Raw genomic sequence first — 24,474 nt, forward strand, 5'->3', positions numbered from 1 at the left:
AGGGTTTTTTGCCCTAGAAGGAAACCCCTCTCTTTGTATGAGGGTATTGTATTTGAGGCTGTGAAATAGATGTATTTTCTGTGAGCGAGAAACAGAGAGGTGAGACTATGAGATAAAACAGAGGATATTACAGCGGATTTGCTGTAGGTTGTGTCTCTTCATTTTGCTGGATAATAGAAAGGAAGGACTGGTTGTTCAGGGTGGACGTAGCCCAAACTGGGTGAACCACGTATATCTGTGTCTCTCTTGTTTTGTGCGTTTTCTGTGTTTATATTTCTAAAATATTTTATGTGTTCCATTGCTCCGTAATATATAATTTTCTAATAGTTCTCCCTAGTTGAGAGGGAGTGTTAACATTGGAAACTAGGGCTAAACTCCATGTGGGTCATCTTATTCATGGCTAATAATATTTTTATTAGATTCCTCTCGTCAAGAGGTGTAGGATTGATCTAAAGATCATCCGATTCCGATAAGTATTTATGGAGGTATGAATTTATTTTGATTATGGAATAATTATCAAGCCGACCTACAACTCATGTAGGCTCAGAGGCCCAACAGTCGCATCTATTCAATCATCAACATTTGTGTATAAATACAGGAGGAATTTTCCTCATTTGTACTCATCTGATCTCATATCTCTCTCTCTCTCTCACCCGAGCCGAAAAAGGTTGTTCGGAAGCCTACATTGGTGTGCGGTGAAATCCTACACTAGTGCGTGACGAATCTTGGACTGGTGCACGGCGAAGTCTCGGACTGGTGCACGGTGAATGACTCACCGATGGAGAATTGACAAGTTCGATCTAGGGTTTGCTACCCTTGTTTAGGGCTGATCTGGGGTTTGATGTTGCTGATATAAATCAGATCTTTGTACTATTTCTTTGCTGAATTATTGAAGATAAAAGAAGATTTGATAAAAGGGTTTCCCCATATTGGGGTTTGTCCCTGGCTATCTTCCACATCTTGTGTCTCCTGTCTTGGCTTGTTTTCTATCGATCGTTTAATGTTCTATATGCACTTTACTTAATTTACATGTGATTACTAATCCATGGATAATAATAAGAAAAAGAAGTAAACTGCTCTAAGCATAGAACATACCATAACTTAACAGTTAGTTCCCCAAATCTTGACATACAACTGTGTCTGTAAACTCAAAAATATGGGATGCATGTTCATGGACTGAAAGGGATCTGCAACTGCATTTTGTTAGCAAGATCAGTGTCCTAAAAGATTGTTTCTTTTTAGGAAATAAGTTTTTTTTTTCTTTCTTAAAAAGTTTTTATCAAAGAAAAATCAACAATTTTTTATTCATTCTTCTGCTTAGCTGGTTATAATCTGCTTTATTTTGGTTTCAAATAGTTGTTAGAAAGCATTGGAATGATTCCTGTTGGTTATGCATGTGTTATAATGACTAGGATGCATGGAACAAATATGAATATGTGAAAGACTCTCACCTGTAGAATACAACTTGTTTCATTGAATTGAATATTTTTTTTAGCATTGTCTTTTGCATGATTTTTGAGTTAGATTCCCATCACATTCCATATGTCAACTCCCCTACCGAAGACACTAAAAAAATACACATAAAATTTACCTAAAATCAATCAGTAACTCTTTATTGAGCAAACAAACATTAGTTCAGGGTAGGATCTTGGGATAGGCAGTGTGAGTAAATTGCCCAAGATCAGAAACCAAAACTAGTGTCATTAAAAGAGAGAAAATTCCTTCTTCACTCATACTACCGGGACCACTCCAGTCAAAGAGAAGCTAAATACGAGACAACATCGGACTCTAAGTGAAGGTAGCCCAACTTTGCTTGTATCTCCTTTGGGTATTCTGTGTATTAGGGATCCCTTTAGGGATTTCGGAGCTGAGTCGGGGACTCAGGTATCCTGCCCACACAACGTACTATTTGTGACTATTTCCCCCCCATTAGTGTCTATGATCTGAGGTATCCTTAGTGGCCAAAATTTTAGGGACTTACACAAGGTGACTGGGGTGGGCTGCCCTGGTACCTAACATAGACGGACCTACTCTATCTTTAGTTTTTGGGAGGGTGCTCGTCTTCATGAGAGTACTTGGCCCCTCAATCTGAGGTTCAGGCGAAGCTCTAGAGTAACCGTAATTGTACATTTGGCCAGCCCTCTTTGTTATTCATTGTGATACTGGGTTTCATGTCCAGTGATCAGTGCTTATCAGACAGGGTCATTTCCCTCTGTTTGCTGATTGATCAAGTTAGTGTATTTTTTATATATTTTTAGGTACTCAAGTGTTATCATTGAGACTTTAACAAATATCATGATAAAATTTATTGATAAAAATTAACGGTCACCGTGGCTACATCTGGCCCTCGTCGTCAATTTAGATGATTGTTAGGACTTCGTCCACTTATTGTGGAAGATCCACCAAGTTCCAGTGAACCAGATTCCCCATCTTCGGGAAATCAGTCTTTTAGATCTCACACGGAGTCTGTTTGGACAACCAACGATTCAAGTTTACCAGAGGATTTCTTTACTGCAGGATTTCTTCCTCCCTTTAACCCTTTGCTCACAAATCTGTTGGACCCACTCTTGGTTCCTGTGGCACCTGTATTCCTCGTTTCTTTAGTTGGAACATTTCCATCCATCCCATCGATGACTAACAGGTCGTGGAACTTTGTGGACACTTTTGGTCCCCCACCACTTCCTCAATCGACAGTGACCACCACACCGTTGATGGCAAACCCTGCTATCCCATTTGTCCCAGGTACAAACCCTCACATGACACCTTCCACGAGTGGAACCCAGCCTATGCCGGGTTCCACCCCTTTAGTGTCAAACTCTATACCTTCGACAAGTGCTACATACAACACTCCTTATAACACTCAATATAGCATGGTTAGCATGGGTCCCCTCAACCAACAATATGGTTGGCATCCATTGTACAGTTCAAACCCCCAGATTCAAGTATCTGGGGGCACTCCCAATATGCATATATCGGTAGGGAACATAACAGTTCCCCCTCCATTTTCAGGCATGCATGGTCAGTCACTGATTGAAATGAGTGCTCCTTATGTCAATCAAGGACATATGGTTAGTTCTGTGGCGGGCAGGAATCCTCAAGGAGGTCCCAACCAATCCATGGGGGTACCCTACTCAGAAATTCAAATGAATCAAGGGGGCATTGCTTATCCTGGGGGAAATTCTATACCCCAACATCACAATCCCCATGGAAATCCACACTATAACACCATACCCCAAGGCAACTACTATACCACATAGCCTATGTATAATATTGGGACTCAAACGATGGGAGGACCGCAAGGATCCTCAAGTCATATGTCATCACCTTGGTCTGAGTCGGGGGCACCACACACTGCTTTTCTTGGCAACGTTGGACATCCCGACTTGTACAAACTTACAAATGACCCCATCTATCATAACTTACTTTGGCTGCCAATCCCGCATAAAATACCAACAGACATCCCCAAGTTCGAAGGGAAACAAGGGGAGGATCCGGGCACCCATATCACCACCTATCATCTTTGGTGTGTTTCCAACTCCATGGTGGACGATAGTGTCTGGTTACGTCTTTTTCCCCGCACCCTCACTGGCAACGCAACCAAGTGGTACATTGAGTTACCACGCGCGTTAGTAAATACCTTCGACGCTCTAGCAATGGAATTCTTAAAGCACTTCCAGCTACCCATCCGCTATGAGACTGGGATAGAGCTCCTCACTTCATTACGTCAGGATACCGCCACCCACATCTCTGATCATATACATGAATGGAGATGTAGGCAGAGGTTAGTCAAAGCTCCCCTCCCAGACTATCTCTTAGCGGACTGGTTCTTCAAGTACCTACTCCCTCAAATTGCTAAGGATGTCACATTAGGTGGTGCGGTCACAGAAGACCAATCCATACGTCGTGCCCAAAACTTAGATCTGATATATTCACAGTCTGGCACTCTTTATGATGTAATCCCCAATGTCCCTTGCAACTCCAATTCTTCCGCTACTCAGCACCCCATAGTGCACGTCGATGGGATTATTGGCGAAACCTTCGGGACTGCTATAAAACAACTCAGCGGCCACATTGCCCTGATGTCAGTGGACCCCTCTACCAAATCGACTGCTCTTCCTACCACCACGATGAACTCTTTGAAGTCTACACAAAAACCTGGTGGTAAGAACAAGAAGCATAAGAAAAAGACCGCTCCTTCTGAGAAGGAGTCAAAAAAGCAGCAAAACCCAAAGCAGGAGGCTGCTGTGCCTCTTGACGATGGAAAGGATAAACTCACCAGATTCCCTTTCAAAAGCTATGCTGAAGACCACATGACCTATTTCTACCCGTGTCTTCAAGAATGCATAGATTTCATTGCTAAAAGGGATACTGGTAGGACCCCTACTGTCCTTAATAATCCTCTCCCTGCTCAGTAGTGGCAACACCTCATTGCAAACCAACCCCAATCCCTGCAAGGAGGCAATGGTGTTTCGAAAAATCCTTCAGCTGGTGAAGGATCTTCTACTGTTTACACTTTTGAAATGGTAGATTTACAAACAAGAGCCAAATCCTATGGAGCTCCTATTGCTCATGCAGAGGAACCTTCCTCAAGTCAAAACCCACTGCCACCCAACTATTTGCATATCAAAAGTCTGGTTGTTGACCTTGTGATTCGCACCCCTAAAGGGGCACTTCAACGCACAATGCACAATACATCTGTAGGTGCCACCCAAAACTACAACATTGTAGAAGACTTAGTGCAAGCGCTGTTGGCTATGTCGGCGCTCGAAGTATTACAAACATGTCCAACACAAAGGAAAGCTTTGCTTTTGGCTATTGGCGGTATCGACCCACAGGATTCCATGCTTGCAATTTTCAACATGGAAAAGTGTAAACCTCCCCTTTCCCACCAGCTTACATTTCAAGTGTAATTTTTTCGAAAGGTAAAGGTATACACAAAACTGTCTCCAACCCTATCCCCGCCATCGAATTCCTTTAAAGCTTTCGACGACCACACTTTCATCCCGAAAGGTTACCTAGCTAGCTACCCCATCACTTTGTATGGGAAAACGGTAATAGTGGACATAGAAGTCGTAGATAAAAAACATATCTTGTTGGGTTGCAGTTGGACATATGCCATGACGGCCATTGTATCTAATGTATTTCACATCATCCTATTTCCATTGGATGGAAAGGTAGTTACAGTGGACCAGCTATCCTTCTGCACCCCTGATTATTCCCCTTTACCAAGCGGCTCTATACCCCTAGTAGGTAGTGTACCTGACTTTTACGTTAGTATCGGTACCGGTCTATTGAAGGCTTCTTCCCTCATGGGTTGTTTCCCTCTTCAGCCACCCAAGGTTTTAGAGATGGTCAATATGATTTCATATATTCCTCATGAACAAACCGATCCATGGATCCTACTAGCTCCTTCAGACATTTACACATACGGAGAACAAATGTCGTTGTCACTAGCTGAATTGGCCTACCAAGCCATTCAATCTGCATCTGCATCTCCAGTCACTTTGGTTACGGCCAACGGTACCACTTCCCCTCCCATAACTGCTCCTTCTTTTGATCCACTCAATCAAGTCCTACCTGCGGACGAAGCTATTAGAGAAATCATGAGTTTAGAAGAGCAACATTGGGAGGACTCGCACCATCATGTTTCGATATCTGATTCGAAAACGATGCCTCTTCAAATCCTGTCCCTTGACGTCCAAGAAATTTTTTCCTCCCCCTATGCGACTATCCAAACTCTGGAGGTGGAAGGAAACATGGGCAATATTTCAAAGACATTGCTCATTGATATTTTTGTCAAGATAGGCATCGTGGAAAACATCCAAATTGGAGCCGATTGCAATCCTGAGGAAATTGAAAGCTTCACCTGCCTTCTTAAGGAATTCTATGATGTATTCGCCTGGTCTTATGAGGAAATGCTCGTCATAGATCCGTCTATTGTCGAGCATGAGATCATGCTTTACGGCAATGCTAAACCTATCTGTCAAAGGCTTCGACTGGTCCATCCCTGCAGAACAACAACCATAAAAAACGAAGTAGAAAAGTTGTTACATGCTGGTTTCGTCTATCATGTTCCCTTAACAGAATGGGTTTCCAATCTGGTTCTTGTCGATCAAAAACAAGGAACCATCTGCATATGTGTCGACTATCGATACTTGAATGCCGCGTGTCCCAAGGATAATTATCTGACACCGTTCATCGATCAAATCATCGATGACTGCGCCGGTTGTGAATCATTTTCATTCATGGATGGATTCTCAGGTTACAACCAGATTGATATAAAACCCAAAGACCAACACAAAACCGCCTTTGTCTGCCCATGGGGCATCTTTGCCTATCGAAAACTCCCATTCGGTTTAAATAATGTTGGAGAAAAGTTTCAAAGATCCATGGACTATGCATTTCATGATATCAGGCATATCATTCAAGCTTACTTGGATGACCTTCCAGCCCATTCCAAGGAACGAACGCAGCACCTAAACCATTTAAGGGCCATCTTTCTTAGATGTCGGTTTTACAACATCCACCTAAATTTGCAGAAATGATTTTTCTTTGTCGAGTCTGGACACTTACTTGGATTCATTGTCTCCAAGTACGAGATTAGGGTTGATCCCTATAAGGTAAAGGCAATTACTTAATTGCTTGAACCCCAATCCGTTCTACAGCTCCAACCTTTGCAAGGGAAAGAAAACTTTTTACGATGGTTCATCATAAACTATGCTGAGTTGACGAAAGGCTTTATGCGCCTACTTAAGAAGGGAGTGTCGTATCTGTGGGATGATCAAGCTCAATGATCATTTGATGCCTTGAAAAAGGTGCTTATATCAACCCCACTCCTTAGCGCTTTTGACTATGGCCATGACTTTCTTCTATACCTGGCAGCCTTGCCATCCTCTCTCGGAATGGTCTTGGTTCAAACTCATGATGTTTGGAGTGAACATGTGATCTATTATCTGTCCAAAGGCTTGGCTGGGCCCGAACTCAAATATTCACATGTGGAAAAGCTATCGTTGGCAGTCGTCTTTGCTGTTAACCGATTCCAACACTACATCCTGCTGTGACAGACTACTATCATCGCCTTGGAGAATCCCATGAGACATATTTTATCTTGTTAGGTAATTGGAGGAAAGTATTCAAAATGGATAGTGACCCTCCAACAATTTGATTTAGTTTTCACAGCTGCCAAGGTGAAGAAAGCCTTGGTCTTCGCTGAACTTTTGCCGGACCTTCCCATCGTTGATCCTAACGTGATAGCCCATGATCCTCTTTCAGATGAAGCTGTCTATCGTATCGACACCACTGACCCTTGGTACGGGGAAATTCTTGTCTAGCTCCAAGCACAACGGTTCCGCCTCAAACTATTGACAGGTAATCGTCGTCGCATCTGCCACCAAGTGTGATACTATATAGTGATGATATAGTTCTTCGACATTGCCTTACTCATGAAAATGCATAACATTTTTTAAATGACTGCCATGCTGGGGCATGTGGCGGTCATCTTTCTGGCATATCTACTGCACAGAAAATCTTGCGTGCAGGCTATTACTGGTCGACCTTGTTCAAAGATTGTGTCAAGGCCATTCGGTAATTCCATCCTTGTCAAGTGTTCACAAAGAAAATGTGCGCTCCTCCGACCCTACTGCACTTGGTGATTTTCATCATCCCCTTTGTCAAATGGGGAATAGACTTCGTAACTTGTAATCCCGTTTCCTCTGCTGGACACAACTATATCATAGTAGCTATGGACTATTTCATGAAATGGGCTGAAGCCCTCCCCACCTACAGAGTTGATGGAGAAAACAAGGTGCTATTCCTATTCAATTAGGTTATCTGTCATTTTGGTGTATCTCACATGATCGTTACAGACCATGGATCTCATTTCTAGAACCATATGATGTCTGATTTAACATCACTGCTTGCTTTTCGTCAGGATCAATCATCCTCCTACTACCCCCAAGCTAATGGTCAAGTAGAGGCTGTCAATGGCGTCTTAAAAACCATGATCCGTAGGTTGGTAGGAAATCATAAAACCAATTGGCACCGAATTTTATATTCGGTGCTATGGGCATACCGAACTTCAACCAAAACTACCACGGTTTTTACACCTTTTCAGCTTGCTTACGACCTAGAAGCAGTTTTACCCATCAAACGTTAGATCCCTTCCCTGTAAATAGCCGTTGAACTCCTTCCTGGCACTACTATCGAAGAAGAACGCTTACTATACCTCAATCAACTGGACAAAACCTGTTGAGATGCCGAATTGGCACTCGAGGCTCACAAGCGTCGAGTAAAAACCCAATATGACAAAAAGGTCAAGCCTCGTTCTTACCAAGAGGGAGATCTTGTTTTGCTCTATGATAAAAAACATGACCTCTTGGGGGCAGGAACACTTCAACCCTTATGGCTAGGTCCCTATGTCATCAAGAAAGTCCTCTCAAAAGGGGCATATGAACTTCAGGACTGGGAAGGAGTCCCGCTCGCTGAGCCCAGAAATGGGCTCTATCTGAAAAAGTATTATGCCTAGTATTGCACTGGGCATGTGCTTTGTAATTTTATGTATTTATAAGTTTTGCTTCCTTTTTTGGTGTGATTGGATTGTTTTGATATTTATTGGAGTATTTGTCTCATACATCCTTCTCGCAATGCAGATGTCTTTGTTACCCTTAGCATACGTAGGATACGCAGATGGTGCCAGTCGTCACACACGACACATTGCATCAGCTGCTTGGGTCATCTACACACCTGAGTCAAAACTATTTTGTTTCGGAGGAGTCTTTCTTGGTACTGCCACCAACAATATTGCTGAGTACATGTCTGTAATTTCACTTCTCACGGAAGCATCATCAAGGGACATCTCCAATCTGGTGGTCAGGTTAGATTCCTAGCTAGTTGTTATGCAATTGACAAATCATTATCACATTCGTAATCTAACCTTTTTACGTCATTATTTAAGGGTACAACTCTTGGAACATCAATTTGGAATAATCACATATGAACACATTCCTAGAGAATTTAATGTGGTTGCTGATTGATTAGTTAACTATGTATTAGATTGGCATCTGTCTCATTCACTATAGAAGCATGCATGAAAAATACAAATTTACAGAGTTAAAAATTTTACAAAAACATTTAAAAACACATTTAAGCCATCAAAATACCAAATATATATATATATATATATATATATATATATATATATATATATATATATATATATATATATATATATATATATATATATATATATATCTATATATATATATATATATATATATATATATATATATATATATATATATATATATATAGATAAAATCCAGTCTTTTACATCGAAATAATTCAAAAACTTGGATGTTTTAAGTACAAAATGGCTACTAAGCCTAGCTACAAATACCCATTGGCTATGCCAAAACACTTTCTAAAAAGATCCTACTGCTCCTGACATGCTAAAACCGCTCTAGCTATCCTCTGAAGAGGAACCAGAAACCGCTCAAGTACACCGATTGTGTGCCACTGCATATGAGCGGGGATCTCCCTCATAGGAAGGGGGGGGGACGCCCATGCTCAAGCCCTCTAGGTTCCTCAGAACCTTGTGAAGACTGTCGGCATCACCCCCCAGTAGGTAGTTGGCCTCCTTGTCGCATATGGTGGGGTTTTCCTGCAGGTCGTAATGGCTCCACATTTGTGTTAAGCATAAAGCTTCATGTCAGTACTTATTTCACCGGTGAAGTCCATGCCCTCATAAGCATAGTCGTCAATCATCATGATCTGGCCATGAAGCCACTGGAAGAAATCTTCCTCGAAGAAATGTCAAATCGGTCCTCCTCCTGTGCGAGGATTGAGTGATGACCATCGCCACTGTCTCAGCTCCCTCGGATCAAAGGGACCTAAGCTCATCATTGGGCACATAACGGGTACCCTCTCAAGAATGAATGAAACTATGAGAGTACCATACCCAAAATTGTGTTGGGTTCAAGTCTTACATGCCGTTAACTCTGCCTTCAATTGGCGGAGCACTGCTTCACACCAGTTGAACATCTGTGTCTGGACATAGTCAACTGCAAGAAATAGTTGGGCCTTGTTGTAATGTGGGGACTCTTTGACCCCACCAACTGCACAATCAACCATAAAATGGTCCTCATAGACCTGGACCTTATCCTCTCTATGGGGACTCTGTTGTTAACAAGTCCACTCTTAGGGATGCAGTAGGATTGCACCAACTCTAGGGTAGATTGTGGATCTGGCCTTCCCCCGGCGAGGTTTTCCTGTGCCCAACGGCACGACAGACCAGTTAAAAAGCATATTTCATCACAGTCAATAGTCAGCGCATGATCTACAATCTTGAACACTTGCTCGTGTTCATCCCAGTGCTGGATAATCCATCTCAATAAATCCTCCTGTCCTTTTATCAGCTCCAACTTTACATAATTCAGTAAACCACAACGGCGCAATGCAAGTATGCATGCTGGATCATTTTGCATTAGCAATTCCTGGCTATCATGGGCTCGTTCTCTCCATAGGCTAGTCATTATGGTCTGAAACCTGTGCAAAATAACCCTAAAATTAGTCAAAATGGGGCAATACAACTTCAGGAATCACTGCATGAGGTTATAAACTGTGCCCTTAAGCTATAACGCCCCCCAGTGGTACACAAGGAGGATTAACGCCCTCCAGCAGGTCGTATAGGGCGTTTAACGCTCCCTATAGGCCATTTGGAGGGCGTTAGTGCACAAATACTACTTTAGGGCACCTCAGATCTGCAAAAATCCACCCCAGAAATTGATAAGAAAGGTTAAGAAATGCATAGATCAAGGTTTTAGCCTCTACCTGGGACTGATGGCATGTTGAATGGTTTCCCGGATCTCCTACAATGGTCTGTGGAAAATCTGCTCGTCTTTGGCTCCAAAACGTTCTCACAATTCTCAAATAGTGAAAGTAATGCATGTGAAAGCTCAAAAAACTTCCTTATATTTATTTTTGGAGACATGATTTTTCAAAATCATTAAAGAGGAAGTAGTCCATTCCCCATGATTATTTATCATGCATGAACCCAAATGGATAGGAATAGCTGCTTTTTTATACTTTTTTCCGCTTTTGATGAAAGTACCCTCAGGAATGAAAAGCAGTAAAAGTTTCATGCAATTCTCAAAAGAGCGCTTTTATTTTAAGGGATATTTTCTTGCTCTCAAAAACTGAAAAATCCCTTATTTTTTCATCATTGGGATCGTTAAACACATACGACGATGGTCCGAGCAACTCTTTTTCGCTCTTTTTCTAGCTCATTAAACTGAAAAAGATCATTAGAGCATTCTTTTTAGGCACTTTTTTCTCGCTCATAAAACTGAAAAAATCCTGAGTTTTTTTCTTTAGGCTCGTTAAATATTTATAAAGATAACCCGAGCATTCTTTTAGGTACTTTTCTCACTCGTTAAACTGAAAAATCCCGAGTTTTTGTCACCGGGCTCGTTAAAAATCTATGGCAGCAACCAGAGCACTTACTTTTTTGGGACCATTTCTCGCTCTTAAAATTGAAAAAATCCTCGATTTTTTCCCCTTCTTCAGGCTCGTTAAATCTACGAAGAAGGAATGAGTAGTTCTTTTACCTCTTTTTCCTTGCTCAATAAACTGAAAAAGATACCTTGAGTTTTCTTCATTTGACTCATTAAAATTTGATGAAGGTATTGAGTTTATCGTCGTGCGACTCATTAAAAATTCACGACGAAAAACGAGTTTAGTTCGTCTCCTCATACTCGTAACAAAATGAGGTCAACATCTATTGAACATAGGTTTCTATTTATCCGGATTCAATAGATTAACTCACAGAAAAGTAACCGATTCGGTTATACTATTAACCTTTTGTCGCACCTGGTTAACAACTATGACAAAGGGACCACCCTGGAGTCGTTTTTTATGATCTTTTCAGACTCTCTAAATATGAAAAGACCACCAAGTTGTCTCATCTGGAATCATTAAATTAAACAAACAAGATATAGAGTCACTCTTTTTACGATCCTTTTCAGACTCTCAAAACATGAAAAGATTGACGAGTTTTCCTGTCTGGACTCATTAAACTAATCAGATTGGGCATAGAGTCGCTCTTTTGCGATCCTTTTCAGACTCTTAAAATATGAAAAGATCGACGAGTTTACCCATCTGGAATGACTAAATCCATGAATTCTTTTTCTACTCCTTTCCGGTTGAGCTATTCAAGTGGATCGCGAAGCTAGCACACAACCAAGGAAGGTGGAAACTTGCCAGTCCTATTGTTTAGACCCCGAAGTTAGTATAGAAATTGGAAGCATCTGAGGACAAGATCACTCATGCTGTTGATCATTGGCTCGATCGCGTCATAGGAGGGTTTGTGAGTGAATTCGCGGTCGACACCTTGGTTAGGTACAACGAGGCAGAGCGACGCTTTTTCAAAGGACTGCGAGGTAAGTACGTGAAGTCTTTGAATACCTGGATTAAAATGCTGCTGTGTGAAAAATGGGTTATGCATCTACCTTGATGTTCAGAACTACGAAAAGCGGAAAAACTTACAGGAACGAAGGAAAAAAGGGTTTGGAGTATAGCCCATTGATTTCACATCCGCGAAGTAACGAGGAAGGGATAACGAAGGTTTCTCTGTGAAGCGCTGTTCAGTTAATAAGACAAGGATTCTAAAGAATACCACCTCCACCCACACCACCTCCAACTTCATGTCTATCACTTGCAACTTCACCCGTACCACCTCCACCTCCATCGTAGTTCAATATGGACCCGGACCAATTTTGGTTCGTTGTGAGAGTGCTTTGCAAGATCACGCACTAACCTGGTATATCAAGTACTCTAATGATAACCCGAATGCTGGAGTGGTAGACATCTAGACAACACTGAATAGAGAATTCAATAGGCCTAAATCTGAGGCACAGCCGATTGTGGGATTCAACAAAATCACGATGAAACCAGGCGAGATGCCTTGGAAACTAGATTAGAGGTTGAAGTGTACAATCCACAAAGCCAACATGAATTTGACAGATGGACATCATCGCGAGTGGTTTGTGGCTTCACTACTGCCACACTTAAGGGTTGCATTGTCACAACAAAAGATAACAACTCATGCGGAGGCCTTGGAGGTTGCAATAAGACTGCATGAAACTCCGATGCAAGATCCAAATATGGGGGTTTAGCAGATCCAATGCGCAGTTGAAAAATTTGTGCCTTGAGATGCGAAGTCTGAAGCAGGACAGAATGGTTCGACCAGAGGTGTGGGAGGAGGTATGGTGCTTGAAATGAAAGAGTCAGGCGCATGACAATGACCATTACCTAGTCTTTGTGAACTACATTGCAGGAGGAGGATCGATGCCTTTAAGGCCGAATGCTCAAGCAGGACTAAGCAAGGGGCTTACATTATGGTGTGCTATATGTTAGGTAGTAGGAAAACATGCCACAGATAACTTCCATTTGCTGTAGAAGTTTGTATAGACACCACAACAGCTGTTCTGCAACTTTTGTAGGTTGGCAGGGCATGTTGAGCGTAATTGTAGGAGTTATGAATTGATGATGGATGGAACTCCCGCCTATAGGGTTCAGGGAAAAATGCGCCCCCCTGACCAGAGCGCAGGGATGGTGCAGACGAGGCCGAGGTGGAGGAGGACCTGGCAGAGGTCGGGGACAGTTGATCTGCTACAATTGTGGAGGACCAAGACACTATGCTCGCGATTGTACTAACCCAACACATCTGTCGTGCAAGTATTTCACGCTGTTTGATCATGAAATGACAGACTGTCCTATGCTGATAGCAAGTATACATGATAAAGGGGCTTTACCACCTCCGTCGACTCAGAACATGCAGATGATGAGGTATGAGCTGTGCGAAGAGGATCCAAATGTAAATATAGTGCTCATAAGTGGAATCACGATAGGAGATGACAAGGGGAAACAACTAGAATATAGTACATGGGTTTGCAAAGCTTTAGCGAAGGAGGTTGAATTCAATTTGGAGCGCACACATGGAACCTTCATGGAAGGTAAGAAGAGCTTTGCTGAGGCCTCCACCTCAGGAAGCAAGGATAAGCCTTATTAGGAGATGGACCCCTCTATCCTCATAACTTTCCTGGAGACCTGCATTAAGTTATTGCGTGATAGTAAGGTTGTGAAGGGGTTACAAGATCTCATCAATAGATGCGATGGAACTGCTCCAGGTGAGCTGCACATAGTACGAAAGATTGACAAGCATAAAACAAGGACGGGACGGGAGATGAGATTGACCACGCAGATAGGAGAGTATGAAATGGATCAGGTTATTTTGGACTTGGGGTCAGATGCAAACGTCCTACTAAAGCAGAATTGGGAATGAATGGGGAGACCCGCGCTGCAATGGTCTCCGATTCAGCTAAGGATGGAAAATCAACAGAATATCATCTCCATGTGGCAGCTGCAGGGGGTGACTGTGGATATTGAAGGTGCAAGCGCGCTGGCTGATTTTAAAGTAATAGAGATAGAGGATGATAGAAACCCCTATCCTATGCTCCTAGGAATTGATTGGGCTACTGATATGAACAGGGTAATCAACCTAAAGAAGCGAAAGATTGTATTTGAGAAGAAATCGCTATGTGTAATAGTACCTCTAGATCCTGCTAAAAGATCATGCTATACGGAACTAGTCTGCAATTATGAGAGAGATGATGATTTTGACTGTATCTATAAGATAACAGTGTGAGACCAAGATTGGGTGAATCCCACCGCAGATGGATGAATTACATGGGATCGCGAGAGTTCCTGCACTTTGGACTCTGATGAAGAGTTAGAGCGTTGGCATAATCGGTTACATGAAGTGAGTATGCTGAACTGCAACATGATGACTCAATCGCTGCATTGTGTATCCTCAGAGGTAAGAATTCTGCCTACTTATGATGGCCTGAATGAGGTAGATATCTTTCTGGACGCATTTGAAAGGGAGGTACCAAAAAAGTAGCGCTTCCAGGCGTTGGACTGGGAGCTGCGTGCTATGCCTACAAGATGACGGGGTACGCATAAAGGAAGATTTGATGATTGACGCGAATGTAGGAGGATGATGAGAACAAGATTCGGGAAGCCTAAGATGCGAATGACAAACAAGTATGATGGGCAGGATGATTTGCGTGCGCATCTGGCCAAATGGGACCAGGCTTATGGAGAAAATCCCCAACCTAAATGGGTGCACTTGTTCTATCACACTCTGGGTGTTGTCCCAATGAATTGGTACGTTGAAATAGAGATCCACCATGGTATAGGTGAATGGGGTATTCTGCACAAAGGATTCATAATGACATTCAGTTTTGAATATGGGTTTGACTGTATTCATGAGGCACTACAAGAAGTGAAAGCAACAATCTTTAGGATTCCACATGATCCTTTGGACCTGATTTAGCCTGAGTGGGCCACTCAGCTAAGTCACGTGTTGGAATGCTATAACATGACCGCTGGAGAAGAAGATGAGGATCCGCAGAAGATTAACATTCTGGAAACAGAAGGGCACCACGAGGTTGAAGGACCGCAGATTGAGAACCCTGATATAGCCATGTCATTGAAAACGAAACAAGTAAACATTGGTACGGAGGCAGAACCCAAATTCATGAAGATTGGAGACTACTGGGAGAACGCGATAGTGGATACAGTCATTGAATCGCTCCGTGAATTGCAGGATTTATTCCCTACAAAGTTTACAGATCTGAAGGGGATAATCGGGGACCTAGGAATGATGAAGATTACATTGAAGCCCGATGTGAAGCTGGTTAAGTAAAGACCTTACCGTCTCAATCCGAAATATAAGGAGAAGGTCCGCTTAGAGCTAAACAAGATGCTCGCGGAAGTCATCATTGAGCTTGTGGAAGAATCTGACTGGGTAAGCCCAATGGTGGTACAATAGAAAAAATAGAAGGATGAAATATGTATATGCGTGGATCTCAGAAAGCTGAATGTTGATTGTGTACATGATCCATTCTCGACTCAGTTCATTGATGAAGTGTTTGACAATGTAGGCGGCCAGGAATCATATTCCTTCATTGATGGGTTCTATGGGTACTGCCAAATCAAAATCGCGCTGGAGGATAGGAGCAAAACGACCTTTGCGATTGAGTGGGTTGCTTTTAGTACACTGTAATGCCATTTGGATTGAAGAATGTACCTGTGATCTTCTCGCGCATAGTTGTGAGTGTGTTCAAGGAATTTATTCATAAGTTCGTAGAGGTATATTTTGATGACTAGACCATGTTTGGGATGGGAAAATGCCACGTAGCAAGCTTGTGCCTGATGCTGGATACCTGTTGAAGATACCTGATCGCGCTCAATCTAAAGAAGTTTATGTTTTGTGTTCCTTTTGGGACCCTGTTGGGGCATGTGGTTTGAAAACAGGGATTGATGGTAGATCCCACAAAGATAGCGGTGATATTGAACTTGGAAGCGCCGACGAGTGTAAAGTAGTTGCGCGCTACCCTGGAATGTATGGGATATTACAAAAAGTTTATCAAAGGCTATGCCTAGATCAACACGCCTATGGAGAAATTGTTGAAGAAGGATGTCACATTCTGTTGGAACAAGGAATGTAAAAATAGCTTGGATGTATTGAAAGAAAAGATGGTTACAGCGTCAATTCTAGCCTTGGAAGAAAGAGTTTCATGTACATGTCAACACGTCATGTATAGCGCTGGGAACAATACTGACACAGGCTGGAGGAGAAGGCTTGGACCATCCTATAGTGTTCGCAAGCCGAAGATTATCCAAAGTGGAAAAGAACTATTCCACCACCGAGCACGAAGGGTTAGCCATGGTATATGCACTCCAGACGTTTCGACACCACTTGTTGGGAGGCCATTTTAAGATGTATACGGATCACTCCGCACTGAATTACTTGTTCAATAAGCCTGTGTTGGGGGGTACAATCTGCAAGTGGCTCTTATTGTTCCAAGAATATGATTTTGAAGTTATTGTAAAGCTTGGACAACTAAACGCGGGACCAAACCATCTGTTGCACATCGAAACGGGGGAGGAACCCACTAACTTGGAAGAAGGATTGCCTGATGCAAAACTATTTGTAGTGCGTGTTGCAGATGGTCATTTTGAGGATATAATACATTTCCTAATGACATGTACTGCACTGGAAGGATACACTGTCCAGCAAAAGAAGGAATTAGTGGTGCGCGCGGAAGATTTCTCTGTCATTGCTGGGCATCTATACAAAATGGGGACTAATGAGATATTGTGATGATATGTACCTGAGTTTGAAAGAAGCAGCATCCTCGTAGACGCTCATGGTGGTGCTGCGGGAGGAAATTATGCAGGAAGAGCAACCATGCAAAAGATTCTACGTGCAAGGTTGTGGTGGCCAACCCCATCAGGACTCAAAAGCATATTGCAAGGCATGTGATGTGTGTCAAAGGGCTGGCAGGCCATCGTGTAAGGATGAGATGCATTTGAATCTAGAGATGACGTTGCAACCCTTTGAGAAATGGGTGATAGATTTTGTGGGACCCATTCAGCCCCAAGGAAAGACAGGAGCAAGGTACATTATCACCGTGACGGAGTATTTGACTCGTTGGGTGGAGGCACAGCCTGTGAAGGATTACACAAGCATGACCACTGCAAAGTTCCTCTTTGAGTACATACTGACGCGATTTGGCTATCCAAAGATCTTGATGAGTGATTACAGTACGCACTTCCTGAATGAGACAATCAGCGCACTGAAAGAGGAATTTCAAGTATATCACCAGAAGAGCATGCCTTATCACTGGAAAGCTAACGGGATGGTTGAAGCATTCAATAAGGTGCTTGAGAAAACACTGACCAAGGTTTTCAACACTCAACGAAGTGATTGGGACTTACACATACCTGCAGTACTATGGGTTTATTGAAGGACATGCAAGAAGTTGACTGGACAAACCCACATTAGGCTTGTCTATGGTGTTAAAGCGGTAATGCCTATGGAATATATTGTGCCTAGTATGCGCATAGTAGTGCTCACAAGTATGATGGATCGCAGAACCCTAGAGGAGAGGCTCGCCCAATTGGATAAACTTGAGGAAGAGAGATTTTTAGCTGGATTTCACCAACAGGTCCAAAAAAACCGCGAAAAGGCATGGAATTATCGATATATTAAGCTACACACATTTAAGGTAAATGACCTAGCTTTGTTATATGACAGTAAGTTTGATAGATTTCCAGGGAAATTGAGGATGCACTGGTTAGGGCCCTATGTCATCAAGGAAATTATCGATGGAGGAGCGGTACAACTGGTCAAATTGAATGGAGAACCCTTCCCAGGAAAGGTGAATGGTAGTCGCTTAAAGCCATACACTGGTGGTCCAACCAGGTGACTAAATGAAGGTACCATAGTCTTAGCACTCCAGGCAGTTGAAAGGAGCCACGGGACTATAAAATACACTGCCCGTGTTGGGGAGCTGCGCGATTGGAGGATGGTGTGAAGTAAGGGAGTGTCACAGGGTCCATGGCAGCGTGGAGGGAGCAGTGCTACCCAAGGAGAAATAGAGCAGGTTAGCCAGAAAGTGAATGTTAAAGTCACTATTCATGATTTGACAGCAGAAGTGAGGCCAAATGGAGCAAGCGACTAGAATTTAAGACAAAATTTATGGCTTAGATCCTGGAAAATCTGCTGCCAATCCGGCATTAATGAACTGAGTTTGGGGGAAATGGTCGGATTTGAATTCAAAATGCCCTATAAATTACAAGTGGTTGTCCAGCAAGAAATACTTGGCATTTTGAGTATTGAGTTTTTGAGCTCTCAGACACCTATGGATCGAGAATTCTTCGAGGCTTTCAAAGAGACTCCCGAATTTGCAAACTTGCCAGAGACGTCGTGAGCATTGTTAGAAAGTGTTATGTCAGCATCCGCAGAAATTATAAATATTGAACAAGTAGTAGAGGAGCCGGTATAGGAAATGGAAAGAGAGGAAGAAGTAGCTGCTTCGGAAGTGACTGAGTTATTGGTAGAGGTCCCAAAATCACCGAGAATGCCGAGACCAAAGCCAACCCCAACTAAGGAGATCGTGAAGGACAAGAAGGGAAAGCATCCTACCATACCAGTGTGCGCATTGCCAAGGAGAAACCCACCAAATACCACTTCACAAGAGAAAGGCAAGGCCATAAACCTAGAACCAGAAGAGGAAGATATCAAAGACATCTCTATGGACAGTGAGGATGTGGCAACTAAAGTGGAGGAGGTCAAAGCCCAGGGTATGGACCCTATTACTCGGTTACTGGAGTATGTCCCTCCACACAAGACTAATTCCAAGGTACCAAAGGACATTGATGAGAGTAAGAATCCCCTGCAAACCCCTCTGCTTTCAGACGAAATTATTTTCGATGGTACCCGCTTGGCCCAAGTGCAGTTGTTGAAACTTGAAGAATGGGACTTGGCGGACCACGAGAAGTTCCCACACCTGGCGACCGAGTAGCTGAAGCACCGCATCATTGATATGAATATGGGAATGAGCACATTGGAGCCATGGAGGTGGCTCAAGGGGGTAGAAAAGGTAGGGTTTCTCAACCTACTCTTGGTGCCACACTATAACCGCATGCCGGTGACAGTTTTGGTCATCAAGCAACTGCTGTGCTTGGTGCATGATGGGTGTCTATGGCTGGAGGAGCCGATACCCATCACAGATAGGTTGATTCACTGAATAACATGCCTTCCATATACAGGTGAGAATCCAACCATGATCTTTGGCGGAAAGGGTGGTGAGCAGGCTTTCACAGAATCAATGAAGGAAAAAATTAAATTGGTGAAGAAGCCGCATGGGTATTCCATATCCAGCATCTGCGATCCCACTGTGAAGGTAGCCACACATATACTCACAAGGAAGGTAATGAGGAAGTGTCACGCTGATGAGGTGATAGTGCCTCTCGTCGCGATCACACAACAGTATGCTGAAGGAGTCCAGTTCAACTGGTTGGACTACCTTCGCGGAGAGTTCTTGTCGAACTGCCGCGAAGCTCAAGAGCTCAACAAGACATTCCATGTGGCTCTTGTTGTCAATTGTGATGGTAGCATGGGAGCTACCAGAAGATATCCAGTTCCCTTCAGTCGTGCCAGACCTCCATGAAGCAGAAAGTACGCTTCGCTATGGGCGACCAAGGATGCTCAGCGAGTCTTGGATAGCAAGATCTTCTGGATATTGATGGAGATGAACATCAGGATGGACATCAATAGCAAGCCGTGATTGTTGCCCACATTGTACACCAAATTTCAAGGCTACGTCGAGTTCCAATTTCCATTGAGTATCCATCAAGGCACTGAAGGACGCTACGCAGAAGTGGTACGACTTGTCGTATCTGGCCACGGATGATGCCATTGATGTGGTGCTTGATCAATGGCTTGTAGAGTGGCACACTACCACAGACTTGGCAGTCGGTGGGAGAAAGTCTGCGCTGCAGAAGAAGAAGGAGGAGGCCAAGCTGAAGATGGCACAACTGGTTGAGAAGAGGAAAAAGGAGGCCACTGATAAAGCCCAGGTGGAGTAGGTAGGAAAGCAGGCAGAAAGCAGACAGGTGGAATAGAGCATGGATCTGACAAAGGTGCGAGGTCACCTTCACCTGAGACAGAAGAGGAAGAAATAGAACAACACGGTGCGGACCCTCAGGAGACGTTCGCCCACATTAAGTGCCCAAGAGAGCTGGAGAAGGGAGGGTCCAGGAAGAAATCAAAGGCGACCAAGACCTTGTTGGACCCTATCACATTGACAGAGGGCGACTTACATGATATCGGTGACACAGTCAGGGATGTCACCGCGGAGGCCCTGCAACAATTTGAACAATAGCAGCAGATCATCCTAGGGGCTATCCAGACAGGGTTGTAGGAGTTGCAGACTCACGTGTTGCAGGCTGGTACGATGTCTACCAGCTTGGCTATCGACACTTCAGAGGCTGTCGATATGCTGCGCATGAAGGCTTCCAGTGCGATAGTGCTACTGGATGGAGCACTGACCACAGAAAATGAGGCTGTCAAGCCCACTGTTAGCACCTTTAAGGGAGTTGGGTTGTGTTAGCGCTTGAATTTGGCCTCAGGCTAAAGAAGGCAAAATCCAAGGCAACATCAAACCACTTAGCCTCGTAGCTAGCCCTACGAGGACATGAGAGGGCTCTCTCTAGTCTATCTCAGCAAAACGTTTTCTAAAAGGGGCTGAGATGACTTTAAAAAAACTGATTTTAGGCTAGTAAATTGATAAAAAAGGGGTTTTTAATAAAATGATGGGGTTTTTCTGGGCTGCATGGGGCAAAGAAACAGCTTGAACAGAGAAATGTAATCAAAAACACAGATTGTCTCCTGAGGCAAGGCAGACAAGAAAGTTTAACATCAAATTGAGATTAAATGGAATGGCAAGACTACTGAGGAGCTGACAAGGGCATAGAGGATGAATCCTTGTCAAACAGAAGAAAACATTAAATATGAACAAACTTAAAGGCAGAGCATACAAAATATGAATTCTACCTTAACACTTCATTTGTTCAAATGGAAACGATCATGAAATGACATGAACACATAACAGGCTACATATGAAACAAAAGAGGACACAAATGTTAAATCTCATACCACAGGAATCTCAGAAGCTAGAGCTGTGTATTTTCATTAAAATCTCTGTCAAAGACTGTACAATGGAAGATCTGTTTTCTCTTACACGCACACCTCTCAGAATTCTCTCCCCCTCCTAACTGTTACAAATGATTTTTTAATACATTAAATAAACTATTCTAGGAAAAACAGATCGACCCAAAAACAGGGGCGCTGTTTCAACTAAAGCCATAAAGATAGAAAAGAATCCTCCATCTGCTCTTAAAGATAGAAAAGCCTTCCATTATTCTAGCATGAAGACAGAAATAGGCAATCGAACCTTTGAATGCCACTTTGCAACTGCTCTCAAATTTCCGGAGATACGTTTTGCCACTTTACGAAAATTGCTAAAATATGGGTCAAACTGCCACATATGCTCTTTTAGATGAGTCGAATGCCCACATATTGCAACGATTGCCACGTTACATTTTTCATTCAAGACTTTCTTCTCCATTTATCCACCTGGCGATCAACAAATCCATCCACCGGATAACTGTTGTGTATGGTTAGGTGTGAAAATAATTGATGCATATTTAGAAATCTGAGCAACAAAACCAATGACACATTCATGCCTGAGAATCCAATCTCTCATCTGTCTATCTATTTCCCATTGATCGTTTTAGCATGACTGAATAAGTAATCAGTTTTGCACCTTGTACATTTTTTCTATCGATAGTACAACTGCGACATATCACTGTGCCTCTTAGTCACAAAATCCGCTCCACAGGATATTGTCTTGTATTTTTTTTTTTTTTTTTTCTGATTCTGACAGGGCTTGTGTTTCTCTCACTTGTATATTTAGTTCTTTATGTTTTACAATGTTTGGAAACAGGTCTTGTGTTCTTCCAAAGCCATTCACGAGCATCTCCATCCACAAGCGGTGAAACCTTTTCCCAAACTTCTGAATGATAATTTTTTAACCATTCGATTTCTGCAGCTGACACCAAAGACAGATCAACTAGCTTACTCTGGATAGGAACAAATGTAAGCTTTTCAAATCCAAGATATGTGATGCCTCCAAATCGGTTTGGAGTCTCGACTTCTCGTACAACTAGCAGATTCTCAATACGAATGCCAAAGGATCAATCTTCATAGTATCCAGGCTCATTACTCACAATCATGCCTCCTTGCAAACCAGTCATATTTTCATACTGATAACTGATACTTTGAGGACCTTCGTGCACATTCAGTGCAGCTCCTACTCCATGGCCTGTACCATGGCGTTAATCCAGTCCTATCTTCCAAAGTGAAGAGCGTGCTAATACATCGAGCAAGAGCTATATGGCCTGTACCATGGCGGTAATCGTGCTTGGTCAAGAGCTATATGGCCCTGATTCATGCCTGCAACACTCTAGTGAAGCATTCCCTATGTTGTGAAGTAGGCTCTCCAAAGTGTACAGTCCTTGTAATGTCTGTTGTCCCATCGACATATTGACCACCACTGTCTAGCAAGAAGAGATTTCTTGTCATCTACAATGCTGCAGGTATCTGGTTGAGCTTGATAGTGAATAATTGCCCCATTTGCTCCTGAGCCACTTATTGTGTCAAAGCTTGTATCAATAAAACCAGCTTGCTTAGCCCGAATCTCGAACAACCTTTCTGCAACTTCTACTTCTGTAAGAAGCACTTTCTCATGAACAACTTTTGTTTCCAGCCATGACCAAAATTCAGCAAGAGCTGCAGCATCTCTCAAATGAGCTTGCCTCATCCCATCCAATTCTGCCTCATTTTTTATGGACTTTGCAAGTGCTACTGGGGAAGCTCTATGTATTGTGACAGGTCCTTCCATCTCAATGTCTAAGGACTTCCCTTCTTGTAATTTCATATTGGAATCTTTGGTGCTTTTCCTTTTACTTTGTTTGGCAAGTCGTTGATAGTAATCATTGGATGCAGAATTGAAAGTATTAACTATTGCAACACTTATGCTTGATGTATCCAACCAAAGCTTTGCACCATTCTTTGCCAACGAGAAACCAAACAGGAGCTCCAAGCTTCTTGTTGATTACGGCCATGTACCTAGAACCCATACCAACAGGTGCAAGTTCGTCCTTCTCTTCCCAAAAGGGAGCTGGGCCTTCGCCGACTAGCTGCCAATAGTTTGCCTGAAGTGCTTCTGCCTGTTCGTCAGTTGCATTTTGTAGCAATGCCTCCAGACGCAAATTAATACCAAGTGAGCCAAGAAACTGGAGCTCCAGAGAAAGCACTGAATGCATCTCCAAAAACAAACAGAACATTTGCAACCACATACAGAGAGGCCCTGTTTCCGTTCTGCAAGGGCTAAAACTGCCTCCAGCTGCAACTTTTGCACATCATCATTCCCAGAAAATTCTGCAGTGTTGCAGTGAAGCCATTTTTGAACTCGATCACAGCCAACGCCTTTATGAAGTCCTGAAATTTGAAGTGCCATAAATCATCGGTTTTGCCTTTACGCTTTCTAGTCTTGATGATGACTCAAAATCTGATAATCCGATGTAGATTTTGTTTGTGCTTTTGCAGGGATAAGAGCTGCAGAAGCTGCTGCCATTTGAAGAGCTGAAGAATTTTGAAACATTTTGACAAATTACATATTCTAAAAAACACATTTAATGATTTCTTCTTCAAAACAGGGTTTTGAAGAAGAATCAATCTCACTTTGACTGACAAGACGAAGTCTAATAGGTTGAACCTGGTAGTGCTTCTGTGCAAAGCACACCACCTCTTGTAGGATGGAGTAATTGCAGAACTGAGGGCCCAAGAGCACCGCACCCTTTAGGTGATCAACGAACAATAGATCAACAACGAGTAAATGACCCTACAGATAAATGATGCCATCACCACTGAGACCGACGTGACCAATCAGAGCAAGAGGATTATGCAGGTCATTGAGGAGGCATGCCAAATGGTCCCAAAGT

At 42.9% G+C, this 24,474-nt stretch overlaps 1 pseudogene; it reads right to left on the reverse strand.

Annotated features, from left to right (window-relative positions):
• Window positions 1–22,339: 22,339 nt before the first annotated feature.
• LOC149157192 (aminopeptidase P2 pseudogene) lies at window positions 22,340–23,990 on the reverse strand (annotated as a pseudogene).
• Window positions 23,991–24,474: the final 484 nt, after the last annotated feature.

The sequence above is a fragment of the Pinus tabuliformis genome, chromosome 9 (assembly GCF_031772625.1).
Source record: "Pinus tabuliformis cultivar Carrire ecotype Pingquan chromosome 9, CPIR1, whole genome shotgun sequence".
Taxonomy (NCBI): domain Eukaryota; kingdom Viridiplantae; phylum Streptophyta; class Pinopsida; order Pinales; family Pinaceae; genus Pinus; species Pinus tabuliformis.